Here is a 22278-nt window from a genome sequence, read left to right on the forward strand (position 1 = left end):
TATATGCTACCTAAATTCCACACAATACAAAAATACCCATTGTCTGCATTCATGCTTTGGTGGGGTTGTATTTATTTTTCTATGTAAGGAAACGGGTAACCTAGTATTCCATCATATCTGGGTATTAGATCTTATAATGCACAACCAAACCATTTTCCAAATTCGTAAATTGTAGGTCTGATTTGCATTAAATACCGATGTGTCTATTTTGTAAAACTAGCACCAGTGGAAAAACATTATCACTTAGGCGCACATCTTCATTAGACAAAGGAATGGATGACACATTTTCAGGCCAATTCTGTATTCTAAATAGACACCCAAGTCAATATTATGGGTACTCAAAACAAATTTTAAAAAAAAAGGTTGCCCTAAGTGATAAACAGCACTGTGTTGGTGCAGTTATAAGTGCTAAAAATGCCTCAATAATATTAATAAGAAAAGAAAAACTATTTTTCATGGCTGTTTGACAATTTGAAAAACCAAGCATTTTGCATGCTTAGTCACAGAGAAACACGTATGCAGATTGCAGTCCATAACAATATCTGTTGACATCTCGGCCCCCTGTTGCTAAGTTATGGTCTTCCTCAGAACTGTGAGATCCACTCTACAACTTCCAGTGACCTTGAGAGTACTAGATGAGAAAAGGCTATATGACAAGTAATGGAATGTTCAACTACTTATAATACACAGTGTTTCAGACCCATAATGTCGCTATAATTTGTGATCAGTTGATATATTTTCTAGTGAACAGAAATGCGAGGGGGTTTCTCCCCAAAACTCCAGCTGACGGACCGTGTTGTCTTCTCACTCAATACAATGGTTTTCCTGGCTGAATGCATGATGGGATGAGGTAGCAAATTTGCAATCAATATGACATTGTGTGTTTGTGTTCCCCACATTGCATGAGATGTGGCCTAAGTGCCATTGAGTGACTGATCACTGCATTTAGCCATGTTTGTATCATCTTCGAAAATTACTGTGCTAAAGGGACCAACCATTATAAATGTGTGAGTGCGCCTTTCTGTGAGCAGCCTCTGGAACATGGTGAAGGGACCATCAATATAGTTGTGGAAGGATAATACTCTATGTATCCTTGGATGGATCCAGAACTGTATTTCTGTGTTTCCTAAAACAGCATGATACGTTAATGTCTATGTGTCAGTGATGCAGATGTTTCCAAGGCCTACTGCCTGCCTACACAGCCTCTAGGGCCTGTTTAGGCACCCATTAATCTTCTTTCCAATATGTGGAAGTTAGAATGCCATCTGAAGCTGTTCATTATTTTGATGGGCAAGAGCATAACTAGTCTCTCTCTTTTCTTGTAACCATTGAACTAACTTCCTGGGGTCTCAAGTGTCGAAAACATCTCTGATTTGGCCAATCCCTATTTCTTTTCATGCTTGACTTTGGGCCTTGCATTAGATCTGGGAATTTGATGGATTTTTTACCATCATGGTAAAAAGGGAGAAAATATCCATTGTTATTCCTGATTGACATTGATGTCTGAACCAGGATGGAGGGTCTACCCAATAAATGTGAAATCCCAGGTGGAGGGAAGAAAACAGATCATGGTTACACAGCATGCACTGAGTGTCCTGGATGTCGGTTAGCCTTCCTTGGAAGTCATTTGGGTGGCATGTTGTGAGCTTGATGATACAGACCGATATTGCCAGATTATATTTTCACTTATCTTGAAAGGAAATGAGGGCAGGTCATTGCTAGAAGGTTCTCATGGGGTAAAAGAGACCAAATTTACTGATGTTAAGGAATTGAATATTGAATAGCGACTCTTCCTACCTTTTTCAGTATCTGTGCATAAGAGCATTAAAACTGAGAAAATATTCAAGGAAAATACCTTCACACAACATAATATGAAGACCTATCATATAATAATTACACGTGAGGCATTAGACAGTGGTGGCAACAATTTAAGCATTTCACACCATAACCTAGCTTTAAATACATAGAGATAATGTGTACACTAATGTTTCTGCACTATCTATAAGTGTAAAGATTGTAGCACATCTCTCTTCACCAGGACCAGTTTGTCCTTACGGTTTACGTTGGTACACCTTGCATCTCACTCCTTTTTACTGTCTTTGATATGACACTGGTTCCACATCCTCGCACCACACGGTTTATGGGCCAGTAGGGTCCACTTTTTGCAGTTCTGCCCACTGCTTGAACATTGCAGGACTCGATGGGGCTTAAGAACGACTCTATTGATATGCAGCTAGCTGGAGTGGGGCGAAGGGAGAACAGTCACTGTATTCAATGTACCTATGCTATGTAAACTCAATAAAATATGTCTTAAAAAACCTATAAGCACAAAGAGGATGGATATACTTTAGGCTTTCCAGGGCTCAGTGAGAAAGTTTGTGTATTTGTAATCACTTGAATAGCTCTTTAAATTGACAACCATTGCCCCAGAGCCCATATGAGCTTTCTAATGGATGAAGGTAAATATATAGATAAATTAACCTTGCTTGTAAGGCAATAATTTACTGTTGATTGTAGTATTTACTATGATGGGAAAATTGCATAGAACAGTACTGATAGCTATTAACAGCTCTAAGTAATACTTATTATTCTATTAAACCGTTGGATTTGAGAGCCCCATTGAAGACAATAGGGGCCTCCAGGTGCTGTGCACCAGAGGTGGCCACAGACAGTGCAGGTCACACCATTCACAAATCTGTGGCCATGTTGCTGAGCAGCTGACGTAGCTAATACTGGAAAATGGCAATCTGTTGCAAGTCAGTACCATGTCTGAATATAACTTACCCCTTCTAGGCATTTCACTAGGTTTTGCTTTGCAACTCCAAATCCCATGTTCTGAGTATTTCTATGTCTGAGTCAGCACATAAGGTTCACAGTTAAGATCTCATATAGAGGAGGAAGTCAAGCAGTTATAGAAAGCCTAGCATGTTTAACATGGAGTATTGAATGCGTTCATTTATTAAGATTTCTTGTAGTTCAACGCTATCCATGGGAAGGTCTGGATGTGCCTTAAGCATAGAATACGGAGGTCATTTAGGACTTGATAGAGTGGGAGTTCTGCCAGAAAGCAGTTGTGCACCCATCCTGACAAACTTGTAGTTCCACAACTGTTCTAGGGATAAGAGGAAAGGCTGGATTTACACTGGCAGAGCATCCGCTGGCTCGCTGGTGCAAACCTTTGAACTGACAGCCCATTTGCTGCAGGTGACTATTTAGGATGGGCAATCATAGTTTGTTTTCACTCCCATGTAAGACAAGGATGTTTGGTTGGGGAAAACGTACAAGCACCCCTATGTGCAGGGAGCTTTTTCCAGCTTTGGAAGTTGTTTCTTGAAAACAAAAAACTTTACAAAGTGATCACAACAAGCATGGCACCCGCTCTCCAAGGTTCTGTGCCTTCAGTTTTGCTTCCAAACTGGTGGGAATCTCTATATTTGTTTGGCAGTCCAAGGCTAGGGGAGCAGAGATCATGGCCTCCATGGGCCTGGTGGATTGACAGATTGCCCACCAAGGTCTAAATAGTCTAGCAAGTCTTTAGGCTGCCTGTCATGTCGATTGGCTAATCTGAGATGAGTCAATGTTGGATCTCTGGAATTCTATGCTTGATAACCCCCTCAACAAGTTCATTTCCAAGGCCCACCACACCACAACTCAATGGGCAGGCTTTAGAGGGATGCTAACGGATTCCTGTTCTCTCTCTTTTGCTCCCATTGTGATTGTATTTGCAGGGGCAGTTGTCTTACCTTTAGTATTTCCACAGGACCATTGGCACGAATGAGGACATCAGACCAAAGCCCTATTTGAATGGCTCAGTAAGTAGTGCCTGGGCTCTATTAGGCTTTAATTATATATAGCACAGTAATGAACTGCCCTAGACTATGGGCCTGAAATAGACTTTGGTGGGCCGTACTCCATCCTTCAGGGTGCGTATGATATTACTTCTGCCACCAAGATAGACTAATGTATGCCAAATTTAAAGATGACTACCGGCCCACGTGTCATATTTGTACCTTGAAAGGAACCCCAATCATGGTGGTTCCCTTGAAGGTACAAGAACTTTGGTGGACTGCCGGTATTATTTTTTATGAAAGTTCACTAAAGTTGTCAATTTTGTTTTGTCAGAAACAAACTTCCTGAGTGCTTTAAAAAACAAGAATCCATTGACCCCAACATCGTAGGATTTTTCTACCAGTGTGTTGTTTTTTTTATTATTATTATTTTTTGTGAACCACCACAAGATTTTACCTGATGGTGATGAATAGTAATTACCTTCATCCAATGGTCCCTACTCTGTCAGGATGCTCTCCATTGAAGTATCAGACGAGAGCTCCTTTAACAGAAAACTTACAGCCTGCCCATCTCTAAATGAAGCATGTAATGTGATAAGAGGTGCGCCTACTAAACACCATTAGCCTTAATACTTCACTCCAAAATCATAATTCGGACCACATATTGTCTCTGTCTTTACCCTTGTTTAATAATCACTGTTTTGCCTATTTTTTTATGTATTATGGGCTCTCTGTGATATTCTACTGGCACTTGATTTAGTGCTCAGGTATTTATTGAAATTTGCCAAAGTGAAAATTGTTTCTTCAGTCTTTAAAACTGTACCGAGCACTATCTTTTTTGGTAAACTCTCTTATGTATTTTGTATCTTGCATAAATAATATCCACACTTGTTCCTGTTGTCTTTAAAAAATTGTTTTACACTTCTGAATATCAATTTGCTTCATTACCAATAATGGTTGTCATTGTTTGTCTTCCAAATAATAACATTATACAGTTGTGGTTAATTGTGTAAGTAACACAAAGCAGTCATTAATTTTGCCAACACGTGTTTCGTGTCCAGCTTCCTCATGGCATTCTTTGATTAAAAGACAAATGTCTAATGTGCCAAAGTATTTCAGATACACATTCCTCAGTTCATACTCTGCTAATTCTCATACTTTCTTACATTAGTTTAACTTTTCAAGAAAATAGAGATTGTATGTTCTTAGCCTAAATTCCTTTCTCCTTTTTCTGTTTCACCTAATTGGCCATCTCATTTAGTCTCACGTATCCCTATTTATTTACTGTATGAATCATAATGGCTCACAGTTATAGTTAGATGTCATTTGCACATATTAGCATGCCTTGCCTCTAAACCGGCTCCTAGTGTAACCTAATTGTTAGTTTATGTCTTTATTATTTTAACGATTATATTTGCATTATCAAAAGTTCTTCCAAAGTTCGTCAGAACCAGATACACTTTGCAGTGTTTCTCAACTTCTATATATTACATAGCTTCAATCAAGTAATCTAAACAAGTATTTGTTTTTTTCGTTACATGTACCTCAGTCTTGCTACTCACTACAGCTAATATATTCATATATTTTAGTCAAGAGAACTGATAAATTTAAATGAGATCCCAGGGATATCCTATTGGGTAAAATACAACTCATCTAATATGCTTTCATTATAGTGTATGTCTACATGGTATATGGATACCAGTATTGCCCATTATATATCAGGCAGTTATTAAATATGTATCCATCTATTGCACTAGTGCTCAGAGTTCTTTATTTTATTTATTTATTTATTTGAGGCTTTATTCTAGCGCGACCATGACCCGTTAGGGTATCAGAGCGCTTTACAGGGATGAACACGTTGCGTACAGTATAAGCATAGGCAAAATACAAGGATGGGGTTAGGGAATTGACCTCAGTAGGATACAAGTCGGTGCTATATACAATAAACAGTACAGTACCAAAATCAGCGAGTGACATGTCAAAAGACCTAGTGCTTGTGGAATCCCCTTAAAAGACATATTTGCTTTCATTATTAAAATAGCTGTAGTTCAATGTTTACTGAATTGCTTCCCTTATTACAAGTATATGTGGCTATATGTTTACCCAGTTTATCATTCACGTCTAGTTTTGCGTTTAGCAATGTTGCCATGTCCATGCAAGCTTTATTGTTATCTACTGCTTTTGCATAGTGTGTAATGGTCTTTCGACCTGTTGGTAGATTACAGATTCTCATTCGAGTTCTGTTGATTTATGTTGTTTAAATCAATCATCTAAATACCTCTTGCGGGTCTCCCTTCCTGCCTTGTGTGCATGTTTAGTTCTGGCCATGATGAGTTTAAAGATGGCCGCTCACGCCATAATCGTTTGAGCCATGGTATCTTCTCACTCTTCACCTCTCTATTGTTGTAGTTTTGTGTTTCCTCTGCATATCAATTCATAATGAATTCATCATGTTGGAAACAAATTAGTTACATATGCTTTTTTTACATGTCTTTTTCCTTTACTTTTCCCCTTAATTTAGAGAAAAGTATTGACCGGATTGACAATTTGCATCACATACTTTTGTGGTAACACATTAGATGTATTTGTTTTTATTAAAAAATGCCCTGAGGAAGAAGGAGGCAAAATGTGCTGGCAAAATGAATTAAAAATCCATTGTATTACCGACATTTTCAATGGCAACTGCATAATGGTATTATTTGGAAGACAAAATGATTGACAACATTGTATCCTCATTTGGAATGAAGCAAGTTACTCTTCACAACTGTCCTTACCTATGTTTGCCTCAGACCTTTTCAATTTGTTTACTGGTTTGACCCTGCTCTTTCAGCTATATATTATGCATACTTCTTGCCTGGTAAAGAATACTATTAGAATACTTCTGTGCCAGATTCATTTGAATCAATTCACTGTTTTTAATTTCACATTTTATCTTTGCCATGAAGTTACTCCCTTGTTCCGTTAACAATAACTTCTAATATTACTCGTTAAACTCCCCCATCCACTCTCACTGTGAATTTTAGTAATAAAAAATATTTCAAAAGAAAAGAATTTGCACTTGCATAGTGTACTCTGTCATAGCCCCCATCCTTGCCTTTCTAAGGTTATTAGGGGCAATAACACCTGTGCCAGCATGACTTCCATGACCCTATCAAGGTTTTCATGAAGCATATAGAGTATGCATGCCTAATAGAGGTTAACAACTCTGATTTGATTTCCATATAGAAGTATAACGAACATAAGTCCCAGCCTTTCACTATGATGGGTTACATTGTAGAGCTGGAACTCCTAAAGTTTCTGAAACACAAAAAATGTTTTGTTTTTTTAATCACAGTAGCTCTCCCATAGTTACCAAATACAAAATGGCATCTCACTTCCCCTAGTTCATTTTTTGAGTCTTTACCATCATGGAAGAATAGGCCACGCATCTTCTCCATATTTTTTTTAATGAAAGCTTAAAAATACCGAAAGTGATTAATTACATTGTTACATCCGTAACATTATTTTTGTTACATCTCTTTATCGAGTTTCTGTTGGGTAACAATGCACACCACAGGCTGTTAGTCATGTACAAACAATGTTGCTGTAGTCATACATTCATAATAACAGGACTCCGTCCTAACAGATGGGTTGCAAGTTGTAAATCAGACACATATTAACTGTATGAGAAATATGAAGATAGCACACTTTACTGGGATGCACGTTCGTTAGGTGGGGAGCCATGGGAGTACTCATATGTTTGATCTGTGCAGCAGGGTTTCCCGGTTGCCCTTTTTGTTAGTTTTTCAACTGTATATTCCTGAGTATGTTGGCTGTGGGGGTTGGCTGCCAGACAGACTCGTTGTAGTGTGCTCATAATTGTCCAAGTGGTAGACCTATTGTCACTTAAAGTCAATGTAGGGGACATGTTGGCACTCAAGGCGATCTTCCATCATTTTTGGCCTCCAGTTTCATGTACATCCCAAGTAGTGGCAACTGAGCCCCAACTCTCCACAATTGGATCTTTTTGAGAGTGTCTGCTTCTACTTTGGCCCATTTCAATAGGTCCCTAAGCCAGCCTGTTGTGTTGGGTGCTGCACAAGGCTTCCAGGACATTGCTATTTACCTTTTAAAGACTACATGGGCTAGGTCTTCCCACTGAGTGGCAATTGGTATGTTGCAGTGTGTTGTATATCAGAAACTGTCCTGCCAGTGGCCATATGTGTCTCTGAGCTCCTGGAACATCAGTAGGGCACACTCTGTGTGTAGTTTACCGACCAGTAAAATACTCACATCCTTCCAAGCACGGACATCATGTTGTAGCATGACATCCCGCTTTTTCTGTAAAGACTATATTGGTAGTACGGGGGGGGGGTGTCCTTACTTTTTGTACTATTTATGGCAACATTTGCTTTTCACCCACTTCTGCTGTGTCTTGATGGGAAGTGGTTTGGAGGCGAGCAATAGCCAAGTTGAGATGTGTTCCCCATTTATTATTCTTTGAATGTCTAATCTTTTAGGGTAGTTCCCAGCATCGACCATTGCAGCTGTGCTGCTGCATAATACAGTTCATAGTTAGGGGCGCCTAGGCACCGTCTAACAACGGGCATTGTGATTATGTAGCGCAGCCCTCTTTCTCACTTTTCCCCATATTTAGTCTGATAGGAGTCCATGAAGTGTCTGAAATAACCATTTGGGAAGAAGTAGAAGCAGTGCCACAAAGTAAAACAGCAGACGTGGCAATGCCAACATTTTAGCAATCACCACTTGGCCCAATGGGGACAATTGCAAAAAGATCGAGAAAGGGAGGGATTTGCAGAGAACGTGAAGTGCTCTATTTAAATTACCCTCTATAAGGTCTTTGTTGGTCATGCTGTTGATATGTACTCCCAATTATTTGAGTGTGTCAAAATTTCATATGAGTCTGGTTGACATTACGTACCACCTATAAAGGAAATAAAGAGGATTTGGTTCAGTTTGCGTAATGATCAGCCCACTTTAATAAAACATAATGGCATTGGTTAATTGTATGTTAATTGGCATTTAAAATGTTGGCTGTGCACCAGGATTGGCCATTTTATTGTGGTAGTTGTATATGCAGCATAAGAAGATATTTTGTCTCTTTCTTAGTGATTACGGTGGAGGGACGCTGAAGAGGACATTCTATAAGTTCTGGCAACTCTCTAGGGGTGAGAGTGTTCCAAGCTCGGGCCACATAGGGGCTGTGTTAATATTCAATGCCATCTAGTCCTAGAATAGGAGAACCTGACGTCACTTATCACCTATATAGCACCTGAGCTTGCCTCTTCCATAGAGGCAGACCACAGCTAGATATATATAGCACCTCTCCAGACATGTGATTTGAGTATTTAGGCAAAATATAGAGCTCAAAATATCGGGAGACAGAAATATCAAGAAAGAAATACTGTGATTCCAAAAATATCGTGGTGCAGAAATATTGTCATAAATATTGTTTTTTTTCAGTAAGTAATATAGTTTTAAAGAAAATTGTTGTTTTTATATAATTTTCAGTGAAATAGTAGTACAAAATATCGTTTTTAATTATTTTAATATGCTTTAGTTAACATATTAATTTTGTTTGTTACTATTGTTTGCATAATTTGTTTTTCATTTTATAAAATATATTTTGAAATTTTAAGTCATTTTTATTTTTATTTATATGTTCATAGTATTTCATAGTGTCTTAGCTGATTGTTGGGGTTTAGAGGGATGGAGTGGGAAGTTAACCAGGGAATACTTAATTTAGAATTAATTGTTAAGTATGCAATTTATTATGAACTATGTAAATTGTTTAATAATGATTTATTTTAGTTATATTTTAGGTGCAGGCTGCTGAGCTTGTAGAGGTATAGGATGGGAAGTTAACTAAGTAATAATTAACAATTATTAGTTAATTGGATAGTAATTATGTAAATTGTTTAACAATTATTTTAGTTTTGTACATGTATTTTATTACTATTGATTACTATGATTATCAATTTATTATTTTATTTTATTTTACGAATTTGTAGAGCGCGAACTGTCGCCATGGCAGGCATCCTGGCGCTGACAGAGTCTGAAGAGGGAGGGGGGAGTAGACAGGGGGGGCAAGGGTTATCCCGGGAAGAGCCAAGTTTTAATCTTTTTTCTAAAAAGTAGAAGGTCATTGGTATGTCTAATGTCTGCGGGGAGAGAGTTCCAGAGTCTAGCTGCAGTCACCTCAAAGGATCTGCCTCCAGAACGTACCTTCTTGAATCTGGGGATGACCACCAGTTTGGCATCCGAGGAGCGGAGTTTTCTGGTAGGAACGTACAACACAAACTTGGATTGAAGAGGGGCAGGACCGAGACCGTGGAGAGCCCTAAAAACAATACAGAGGGTCTTAAATTGCACTCTCTGTCTAAGGGGAAGCCAGTGTAGTTTTGCCAAGGCGAAAGGTCCATGAGATCTTGACGAGAGCCCCAAAGCAAGTTTTGCAGCCGCAGACTGGACTCTTTGTAGCCTATCTAGTAGATACTCCGGGGCCCCGAGCAGGAGGGCATTGCAGTAGTCCAACCTGCTCAGGATAGTGCATCTAACTACTTGAGCGCGAGCCTGGGTGGGTAGGAGGGGTAGTACTTTCCTTAAAGAGCGCAAAATGGCGTAACAGCAGGCAGAGGTTTTCTGAACATGGGTCTCCATGCTGAGCTGGTGGTCAAACATGACCCCTAGATTACGGACAGAGACCGCAGGCTGTACCTTAGAAGCTGTTTCCAGGGGCCAGAAATTGCTGGGGAATGGGCCGGGAATCCTCGAGCCACTGTTAAAGAGTACCTCGGTTTTCCCTGCGTTAAACTGAAGTGAATTCATCTTCAGCCACCTTGATGTCTCCCGCAAGCAATTGTGTAAGGTCTCAATAGAGATAGAGTCCTCACCTTGCAAGGAGAGGATCATCTGTGTGTCATCAGCATAGTTAATGGTTTGGATACCAAAACTATTGATCAAACGAATAAGTGGACTAAGGTAAATATTAAAAAGTATAGGACTAATGGCCGAGCCCTGAGGGACTCCGTGCGTTACCGGGGAGAAGGTAGATTGGAAAGGAGGAAGAGAGACTGCTTGTTGCCTGTCCTGCAAAAAAGAGTGGAACCACTGCAGTGCCGTATCCCTCACTCCCGCCTCCCAAAGGCGACTCAGTAGGATCTTGTGGTTCACCGTGTCAAAGGCGGCAGACATATCGAGCAGTATCAAAAAGGATGCCTGACTTCTGTCTGCTCGCCTTTGAAGTTCGTTCATGGCCATAATAAGGGCAGTTTCGGTGCCATGAGCAGGCCGGAAACCGAATTGGGCTCCATCCAAAAGTGCGTGCTGTTCCAGGTAGTTGGAGAGGGTGTTGCTGACCACCCGTTCCACTATTTTAGCAGGGAACGGCAGCAATGAGATGGGCCTGTAACTTTTTGAGCAGTCAGGGTCCAGGGAAGGTTTCTTCAGTAGAGGGGAGACTAGCGCTCGTTTCCAATGGCTGGGGACAGAGCCAGTCATCAAGGATTGCTGACAAATTAGATGGAGCGGGGGAAAAAGTTCAGTCTCGAATTCCTTCCAGATTTTCGGGGGTACCGGGTCCAGTGGAGACCCTGACACGATCCCTCTAGCCATCTTAATGAAAAGTTCGAGTGCGAGCGGTGGAAACTTGCAGAGGAACTCTTCAGGAGGCACCCTTAAGGGAGGTGCTGGATTCTCCAGAGTGACAATGTTCGAGGAAAGGGAATTTTCAGCATCAATAATTATGTAATTGTTCTACTGTTTATTTTTCAATGGATTTTCAGTATTTATATTTGTGTTACACATCTATTCTTAAATGTTGTGTTTACTTTTTTGGGATGAGTTGGCTGGGAATAAAATAAGTATATTAATATATTTTTATAATTGATATTTATGTGTAATGTAATAATTGATAATTAAATATGTAGCTGTTTTATCAATTCATAATTGTTAACAATGTTTTATTTATTTTATGGTAAGTGTTTGTAAAAGTTTGTTTGTGCTATGATATTTGTGATTTGAATTATTGTGTATTAATTGAAATGAAATCTATTACTTATGATTACATCTTCGTTTTGGTAGTTAGGGAAGTTGAATTTATTATATGTAATTTGTTTTTTTCTTTCTTTCTTTTTTATTTATTTATATTCTGTAAATAATTACATGTATATATTTTTTAGTATTTGTAATATTTATATGGAGATTTAAAAATAAAAATTCACATTAATAGGATTATTCATATATGTAATGCCTTTGACGTGAAGCACTATCCCTGGTGTTGTGCTGACTGGAGTAGGAATAGTAAATCTAACCCCTCAGAAGATTAACACTTTCTCTACTGATGCTTAGACTGGAGTGGAAATAGTAAATGTAACCCCTCAGAAATCCAACGCTTTCTCTACTGCTGCACAGACTGGAGTAAAAATAGTAAATCTAACCCCTCAAAAGTCCTAATCATTCTCGTCTGTTGCACTGACTGGAGGAGAAATAGTAAATGTAAGTCCAACATTTTGCCTCCCCTTGCTTTGTTTGGTGTGGGAGTCGTAAATGTAACCTCTCTGAAGTCAAGCACTTTCCTTACTGTTGCGCTGACTGGAGTAGGAATAGTAAATCTTACCCCTCCATCGTTCAATGCTTTTCCTACTTGTAAGAAATTGGGTTACTGGTTGAGGGGAGGTGAAACCCTATTCAAGTAGTAACCACAATCCTTGTCAGGGTGGTGTAACAAGCAACCCCAAATTAACATGTGCTCAACCCTCTGGTAGCTTGGCGCAGAGCAGTCGACCTTAACATAGCGGCAATGTATAAAGTATTTATGGAGCACTTCAAATAGTAATAAAGTGAAAACACAGCGCAAGAAAAGTCCCTCACTAATTTAGAAAAATAAAGTAGAATTTAATTAATAAACCAAGACCAAAATGACAAAAATCCAATCAGTAGAGCCAGAAATATGCATTTTTAAGGACTTTTGTGAAAATAGTGCCTAGAAGCACATAGTGCTCCTTGCGGCTATCTGGTTGTGTGAAACCAGTAGAAAGTCACAGGTTCAGGTCGACCACACTGTAGCACGGTCAGAAGGACCAGGTTAGTCCTTCTGAAAAAGTTACTGTCTCAGTCCAGCGCCAAGAGTTCCATTTGCAGTGAAAGGGACCCTGAGGGTGCAGGTGTCTGTTAAGGTAGCGCAAAGAGTCCGTCAGGCATCATGGATGATCGTTGCAGTATCGCAAAGATCCTGTCGGCGTTCGGATAGTCATGGCTGGAGCTTAACGTTGACAGTCACTGTGGCGGTCAATGCTGCAGCACGAAGAATTGGTTCACTTGAACTTCACATTGGCGGTTACGCAGGCGGTGCAGTCTTTGCAATTAATGGGCTTGTTTCCAAACTTCAGGGGAGCTCAACTGGCCACACCATGACTCCAGAACCTGAGGCGCACCACTCCAGCAGAGGCCAGCTGGGATCAGGCAGTTCCAGGCAGCAGGTCAGCTAGGCAGTTGCAGAGAGACTCTTGAGCTTGTTATGTTCCCGTAGCTCAGAACAGGAGGTCAGGTGGTTAAACGTTGGAGTCAGTAAAGCCTGGGATTAAGGGTGCAGGTCCAATCTTCCTTTACAGCAAACAGGGCAGCAGAGTAGCAGGGAAGCAGATTGGCAGTCCTTCTGGCAGCCAAGCAACACATCAGTCCTTTTGTAGCATCCACTGGCCCAGGAGTGCATTGAAGAGTTGGTATCTGAGGTCTAATATTTATACCTAGTGCCTCCTTGAAGTGGGAAAAGCTTCTAGAGGTTTCCCTTTGAAGTGCACATTTCATCCCTCTCTGCCCTAGCTCCAGACTAACCACATGGGGTATGCAATCCTTTGTGTGAAGACAGGGCACAGCCTATTCAGGTGCAAGGGGGTGTGTGATTTCCCATCCTGCCAGTGATGGCCCATCCAGGCACACCTAAGCTATCTGTTGTGTGTGGCTGTCTAAGAGGAATACACAAAGACCAACTGCCCTATACATCCAGTCATGTGACTCAGAGACAGGCGGCAGTCACTAAATGGCTTAGGCAGAAAAATGCCAACTTTCTAAAAGTGACATGTTTAAATTGTAACGAAAAGTCCCACTTCACCATAAAAGAGGATTTTTCATTACTATTCCAAAGACACCAAACGTAAACTGTTTCCATGCAATTAGGTATCTCCAGTGTTATCCTATGGGAGAGTTTGGCCTAACAATAGTGAAAAACAAATTGACAATTTTTGGATTATAAGGACATGTAAAACTTAAAAGTACATGTCCTACTTTTTAAATACATTGCACCCTGCCCTGTGTTTTTTTTACGTTCTACCCTTGGTGTGACATATGTATTAAAAAGGACGGCGTGGGCTTGGCAAATGGTTTATTTTGTCAGGTCGAAATGGCAGTTTAAAACTGCACAAACAGGCTTCAATAGTAGGCACCTAAGACAGGTTTGCAAGACTACTTGACTGGGTAGCACAACAAGTGCTGCATACTCACTAGTACTTTAATTCACAAGCCATGGGTACATGCTTTCCCACTTTACTAGGGACTTACAGGTAAATTAAATATGCCAACTGGGTGTAAGCCAATTATACCATGTTTAAAGGAGAGCACACAAGCATTAGCACTGGCACAGAGTCCTATGGCCAACAAAAATAGATTCAGTAAAAATAGGAGTAGGAAGGCAAAATGTCTGACGATTACCCTGCAGAAAGGACTAATTCCAACACTGCTGTTGTGCTGACTGGAGTATAAATAATAAATGTAACCCCTCTGGAGTTTCCTTACTGTTGTACTGTTTGGAGTGGGAAAATTAAATCTAACCTCTTTGAAGTCCACCACTTTCCCTACTGTTGTGCAGACTAGGCTGCTACTGTTGTATACACTGAAGTGAGAATAGTATATCTAATACTCCCAGACTCAAATACTTTTCCTATTATTGGTTAAATATATTTTATAGCATTATTCATTTATTTTTTTTATATTTTATATGATCTGTTTTTATTTGTAATGTTTTTCTATTTATAGCATTTTTAGTAAATGTGTTTTTAGGGATTTTATTTTGTATTGACTAAATTATTTATTATATTTTGCTATTGTATTTTTTTTTATTTGTGTATCCTTTTTGGGGTCTGTGTAAATATATATATATTAATATAAATTAAATAAATTCCACTAATATGTAATACTATAAATAAATATATGCTTATATACATACACACGTTTTTATTAACATTATATTAATTCCATTGTTTAATATGCTTTTTATAGTAGTACATTTTAAATGGAATTAATATAATTTAAATAAAAACGTGTGTATTTATATAAGCATGTATTTATATAAAGTATTACATATTAGTGGAATTTATTTACTATACATTATATTAATTTTATATATTATAATTAAGATGTACTATTTTGCACATCATACATTAAAAAAATCTATATTTTTGTATACTTTTGGATGATAGTGTCAACTATATTTTTTGCATCTATCTCTGTACTTAACACTATAAGTAGAGGAATGCTATTTTGTGGTAAACGATATTTTTTATACAATGTTTTTGTCAATGACATTTTTTAACATGATATTGTGTCAGTGATCCTTGCATTCACTGCTCTCTGGGGCACTTTTCACTGCTGGGAGACGAAAGCTTACAATGACCACCTTTTCAAAACCTAACTCAGAGAGATGGTCAAAGAAAAGACACATGATCACAAATTGGCATCTACCACAGCACAATGTCACACACAGAAGGCATGCAGACTACCACAATTCAAGGTGTTTCCGTGGTTATGCACTTTGCTTCATTTCAGTGTGTTTTTACTTGCTTTGAGCCCTGAAGTTTCTGAATGTCATACATGAGTAGCTGACGTAGATTTAGAGGTTTTTGTTGCTTTTCTGGTACTTGTTTTGTGTTTCGCCTTATAAATCCCGGGCTAAAAGTATCAGAATGCAAAGGAAAGACCTGGATACATTAGTGACTCGTGTGTTACACGTGATAAAACAAGGAAGGTGCAGTCCTTCATTGAGGTTGTCTAAGATTACCATTGAGGTTTGTTTGTAACAAAGGAGAGAACCATAACCAAATGTGTGCCTGGGAAGGAGGAATAGTTGGGAGACATGTACACCGTTCGGGTCTACCGATGTCCTGTGGTATACTTTAAGCTCGTACTGCCTTTTCAGCCTATAGCATTTTTCTTACAAGGATTTTGAACATGCACTTGTAACACTAACACCACAACTACGAGTTCTAGAATGCAAAGTGCTGTTGAGCAAAAAGCCAGGGATGAATATTTAGAAGTGGGCTGGTGGATAGACACATTAGGAGATAAATGCATAGGTATGGGTGAATGTCACTAACTCATCCAGACACACATTCATTTATCACTCATACTTTTATTCACTCAGAAATTCATCTAGCTCCGTCACAGCACTCATCATTTGACCCAGAATCCTCCAGGTTCTACCCCCTGACCCCATTTACCCATCCATGCACTCACTAAGGGCCCAATTACGGCTTTTGGGCAGTTCGGGTGGCCTGCCACTGCCACGCCCCGCAACGCCAAGAGTCACTGCTGCCCGCCCGTTTACACGTTTTTTTATAGTCAGACGGGTGGCACAGTGGTTCCATCTGCGGTGCCCTATAAAAGGCGGCAGTGCCTTTAAAAAGGCCCCGCAATGGGAATGCCTCACAAGGTTCCTGCACGGCATGGATTGTAATGTCCATGCCGTGCAGGAACTGGTGTGCCTGCAAACATGGGGGCATAAGTTGTGCCCCCTTGTGTGAGAATTCCTCACATTCTCCCTTATGCACAGACACACCCACAAACGTCACAATCGGTGCAGAAGCAATTTTACTTCTGAAAGCAGGCTGACCCATTTGCTTTGTTACCACTTGTAAAATGTGGCATTGATAAATGCTGCAAATCATTATCTATTTCTGTCACAGCCTAATCTAGATGATTCTTAATAAGAGCTCTGTGTGAGAAGTGGCAATCCTAGCTGAGCAATTTATAGCGTTGACAGCATCTTGCAACAAGAATGGTCATTGCTTCTTCAGGTCATTTTTTAATAAGAAAAACTACTGTAATTAGCTCAGCAGAGGTAGAAAGTGTTCATATATCAGCACATAAACCATTCAGATGAGTCAATGAAATACTTTATGTCTGGATTTAAAAGTAAAACCTAGTTTGGTAAAACTTCAATGTGCAGGTAAATGAAAACAATTGATGAAGATATTGAAAACACTAAAAAGCATAGAACACTTCAAGGAAGCAAGTCAAAAAGAAATGACATTTTCACGCAATGTCACTTGTCTTTTTAAATTATTTTGCATCTGTCCACCAATATCTCTTACTACCAAATGGCCCAGGTTATGTGTGATCCATCATACAGTTCGGGCTTCTTATCCAAAGAATGTTGCATTCTGACTTGTTCTTTTGCTTTTATCATTGAGTTTAGCCCTAAAACCCCCTCCATACAAAACGCTGTTGCCCAAAAACACAGAAATACTATCATAAATGACAAATAATCAATATAACAATCTGGGTTGTGATAAAGGATCAAAATGGCATAAAATCAAAATATTCAGTTCAACAATTATTTTAAATATATTTGGTCAAAACATTCAAAACATTCAAAAGTCGTTTTTATAAAATATTGTTATAAATAATCCATCCTCTATAGTAAGAAAGAGCATCACACAAAATAAAACATATATCCCTCACATGAATAATTATTTACCAGAAGGCTTTTAAAGTAATGAATAGTGAACGTTTTTAATAAAAATATTTCAATAATTTTCCACTTGCATATTGCGATTTTCGGCATTGTGATTCTTTAACACAAACCAGATTGTAAAATTGGGGATTCTTATCATTTCCAGATTTGTTGACACTGCCCCTTTAACATAAAGGGATAACTCTTGTTTGGTTTTCTGGTCGCTTGTAGCTATGCAGGTGACAATGTGCGCATGCGTGTGTGGTTATGCTTGTCCGTACATGGGCCAATTGAACTATCCTTTTAGTAGGTGTGTGTACAAACCAAGCTTGCCACAGTAAAGCAATCACTGAAATGCCTTGGTAAAAAAGATTAATATGCACTCATTTTTCTGGCAAAATGCCCGGCAAGTAAAAGCTTAGTGGCTTCAACTAGGTATTATTTGCAGTCCAGAACTTGCAATCCAGTGTTGATGATGGGAAAAAACAAGTCCCAGATTGCAGAGAAAACGAAATCATCTTGAAAAGCTACTGATTCGTGACATGGAACTTCTTGGGGCCTCTCTGACAACACTCTAAATGTACATCACTATGTTCTGTCCTAGAGCTCACCGAAGCATAGTTTCCAGTGCTCTCTCATGAGACATATGACCCAGTACTCACCTCTGCAGCGCCAACCTGCGCTCCCCTGAGGAACTTTACTCAGTGCTCCTATTTGGTGTATTCCTATTGTTCCCAATGTTCCTGATGCTCCCCCAGTGCAACTCCCTCCCACCCCTGCGCAGCTCTGGTGCACTGTGCACCAGGGGCGGCTGGTGACATTTGAAAATGGCGGGGCGTAAAAGTGCTGGAGGAGTGCCCCGTAACATAACCTGGACACTAGCTTACCACTTCGGCACAAAGGTGGGAGATAAAGCTGCCAAGCCAGAACACCCTAAATTAACATCCCAAATATGTGCATTACCGCCAGCTCCCAAAGGTCTAAAGTCGCGTCAAAACACACTCTGAAACTAGGCCCAAAACACACCTTCCCCTCCATGGATTTTCTTCAAAACACTTGCAATCAAAATTAGACCTTCCCAACTCTGATCCCAGCTAAGCAAATCCACTCGGAACCACCTGCAACACCCTACAATCGAACCCCAAAAACATGCAAAACTCACGTTTAACATGGGCTCCTATTGCAGCTCTTTCCCTTCCTCGACTTTGCCAAAAAACACCCTTCCCATCGATCGATTCCTCCCAAACTTCCTGCACACCCATGAATTCCCCCTCCCCACCACTCACACCAGCCCCGTTCCTGTCGATCAACTGGAACCCCCTAAAAACCACTTCTCCACCACCCCAACACCGCCCATTGGATAACATCGCACTTCCACTACTTCGATCATCTTCAAACTCACTCGGACACTAGTTCCAGCCATTCCAAAGAATCTCAGCAAGAATTACACAAATCCATCCAATGGAAGGGGTACGACTTTTCACCCAAACACAAGCCCCCCGCAAACCCACAAAAACACCACCATTATGCACGAACCTGAATCGGGCCCTGAGCCCTAGACTCCGGGAACCCTAGCAAATTTCAACCCTAAACACCACCCCAACCCTACCACCTAACCCTAAACACCACCCCAAACCTACCACCAGCAGCAGGAGAAGTGAATAAAATGAAAAGAAAAACTTACCTGACTGCCTCTGCTCCTGGTCCGCCGTCCGCATTGGCGCCTCTGCCACCTTCAAACTGGAACACCACGTCACGACGTCAGCACTGGTGTGGCAACCCCTCAGCCAATCCTGGCGCTGCTGCAGCGCAAGGATTGGCTGAGGGCACAGCTTATGCTACGCCCGCCGCCTGCCCATTAGGAGACCGAGGGGCTCCTAATGGGCATGCGCAAGGCAGTAAAAACACAAGTACGCATGACTGGGCACGGGCCAAAAATTACTCTCCATGCCCACTCATGCGCACTTGTGCTGCCTTTCCATGGCTTGTCTGACAATGCATGTCAGTCAACATGACGCCGGACCGCCCACGGTCCGACGTCATGCTGACTGACATGCATTGCCAGTTCTCCCCACCCTCGGCGTCTCTGAACTTAAGTAAACTAAGTTCAGAGACACCGAGGAGGGAGCTGCGGGCGTGGGCGGGTGCGGGGGCGGGGGGGCAACGCCCCAACGCCCCAATGGACGCACCACGCCTGCTGTGCACTGGCATAATGAAAATTGAGGGGGCCTCCCTGCACGGTACGAAGAGGGGCCCCCTCCAGGCCCAATCAGAAGCTCTCCGGCCAGAGTGCAGTGCCGAGGGGGCCCCCTGGAGCTTGGGGCCCCCCTGCACCGCCGGGGCTGCGAGGGCCTGTGTTACGCCCCTGGCACTGTGCTTTCCTGGTGCAAGTCACCCTATGCTTTTTCAATGCACATCACCAACTGCTCTACTAGCATGTGCCTGCTGCTAAACAGGGTTATGTATTAAAGAGGATATGTACCTTCTTTAGACTTTTGGGAAATATGTATCTGTAATTGGGTTGATCTACTTGGGCATGTATGACCCAGTCACTTCTCTTTGACCCTAAAGACTTCGCACCATCCAGTTAATCAGAAACACTACAGATAGACCACGTTTTCTTTTTTTTTTTCTCTTTACAGAAAATCTGACAATGTGTGTGTAAATGATGCATATTACGTGAAATACACTTGGGTTATTGTCTGTGTGAAGATTTTACATGACATAGGTTCTCTGAAACAAAAGTCACATGGAATACATTCTCTATGCAGTTTCTAAAGTAACGCGGAAAACGTTGTTCGTCAGTCGTCAAAGCATGCTTCCCCACCACACGTCTATTTTCATAGTTCCTACAAAATATTTTCATTTGAATCAATCTTCCGAGGCAGCAAAATTACATTATAGAACATAATTGGGAGAAAACAAAAAAATTCTCAGAATACACCTAACCCAATAATGGGTACTTATGCGAGATGATGCTCATGTAAAATATTTCCCGAGCCTACTTTCAATCGACAGTGGCACAAACTGCCCCTCTACCTGTGTGCCAAATACACATAACCTGACATCATGTAAATACCCTTCACTCTTGGCACATTCACCTACAGGTTAATTGTGGCGTGGGCCAGGGAGGTGAAGCCCGACCTGTTAGGGACGACGGGAAACCCCTTCCGGTGGCGGGAGCACACACAAAGGTTGCATGGCGCAAAGCCCGCGAAAAGTGTCGCACAGCGATTTGGCACAGGATTCAAACGAGTGAGCCGTTCAATAGGAGAGCTAGGGTGGGGCGAGCAAAGAAAGGTCAAAAGGGAAGGCACTGGATCCCTTTGTTCACAACTGACCTCCCCTTGGAAACAGACCTCACTTTGGGCACCACCGTGAACGACAGCAGCCTCACCGCGACATCGTCTGTTGGTGCGCACCCCTCACGCAGCGAAAGACCAGCATCACCACCGTACATCCCAAGCAGCATCCGGCTAACCAGCAACAGGCGTTACAGCAGGGCTGCATGTGGGTCAGAAGAGCAATGGTGAGGCCTGCATGGAGTGGTGCAAACAGGTCCTAATAGAGGATGGGCATGTGCCACGGCGAGCATATCGACAATGTGGTGAGGTGGCAGGATGGCGAGCCGAAAGGTTTTTCTCCCCGGATGACCTGCAGCACCGGGAGCAGTGGGTGGGTCAGGCAAACTGAGCCATAGCAAAGCCCCGGAGAGACAGGGGGCTGGGCCGAGACAAGGAGAGAGGCTGGCGGCAGAGCGGGTACTGCCGGATGAAGGAGACCTTGATACGGAGGCAGCACAAGGCTGCCGGGGCAGCAAGTAGAGGACCCTGAGCCTCCGGAGAGGCATGAGGCAGGGCGACGAAATGAGGGGATTCAAGGTCACATAAGCGAGGCCAGCAGCTGGGAAAGGGAGCTGGAAGGAAATTTGGTAATGTCCAGCAGGCACATAAGGCTGCCGGCGTGCTTCCAAGAGGAAGTGGCCCATCAGGAGGGCAGTGCAGGAGGGGCACAGAGCACCGCAGAGAGATTCAGGCCCAGAGCTCGATGAAGACCTGGAGGCCATGCTGGAGAAAGCAAGGGCACTTATTGAGAGGAAAGGAAAGAAATGGGTGGAGAAGCAGATGGCTTTTGGAATGGAGGAGAGGCCAGCAAAGAGGCCCAGACTGGCCACCCAGGAAAAAGCCGAGCTGCCGAGGCCCAGCAGGAAGGGGCCTGCAGCCAAAACAGCGGCCCCCTCCCAGTTGTGTCAATGGAACAAAGGCAATGGCACAGTAGGCACCTGCTATAGGTAAGGGGAGACATGCGCCCCAGGGTGTTGACACAGATACTGCTGCCGGAGGACAGCAGTGAGCCCGGGGAATACGCCAGGGAAGACTCACACGAAGGGCCTGTAGCCAAACCAGCGGCCCCCGGGTGGAGAGCGAGTGCAGCAGACACAGCAGCAGATAATGGTGAGCAACAATAACTAAGCGAGGGGGCAGGGTGGCACACAGGGGGCGTAAGGGCACCCCTAGGGACTGGGGGGGCATCAGGTAGCTTTGCCAACTATGGGACAAAAATGCAGGTCACAAACTCCACAGTGCAGGGGCCATGGGGATTCCCCTTCCACTGGTAGGGGAGCCAAGTAGACAATCAAAAGGGGAATGGGTTCCAATGAGAGGCAGTGGCGCACTCACCCTTTCAGCAACATGTCACACACCTCTCAATATTTATGCCCTGGTGGCCGTGGGAAGGGCTAAACACTCAAATGGGTGCGAGCAA

General features: G+C 41.9%; 1 protein-coding gene across 1 annotated transcript in view; it reads left to right on the forward strand.

Annotated features, from left to right (window-relative positions):
- MYO3A (myosin IIIA) overlaps positions 1 to 22278 on the forward strand; it is a 1336625-nt gene that overhangs the window by 1216456 nt on the left and 97891 nt on the right. The gene's annotated exons all lie outside the window — the stretch shown is intronic.

Source organism: Triturus cristatus, chromosome 10 (assembly GCF_964204655.1).
Source record: "Triturus cristatus chromosome 10, aTriCri1.1, whole genome shotgun sequence".
Taxonomy (NCBI): domain Eukaryota; kingdom Metazoa; phylum Chordata; class Amphibia; order Caudata; family Salamandridae; genus Triturus; species Triturus cristatus.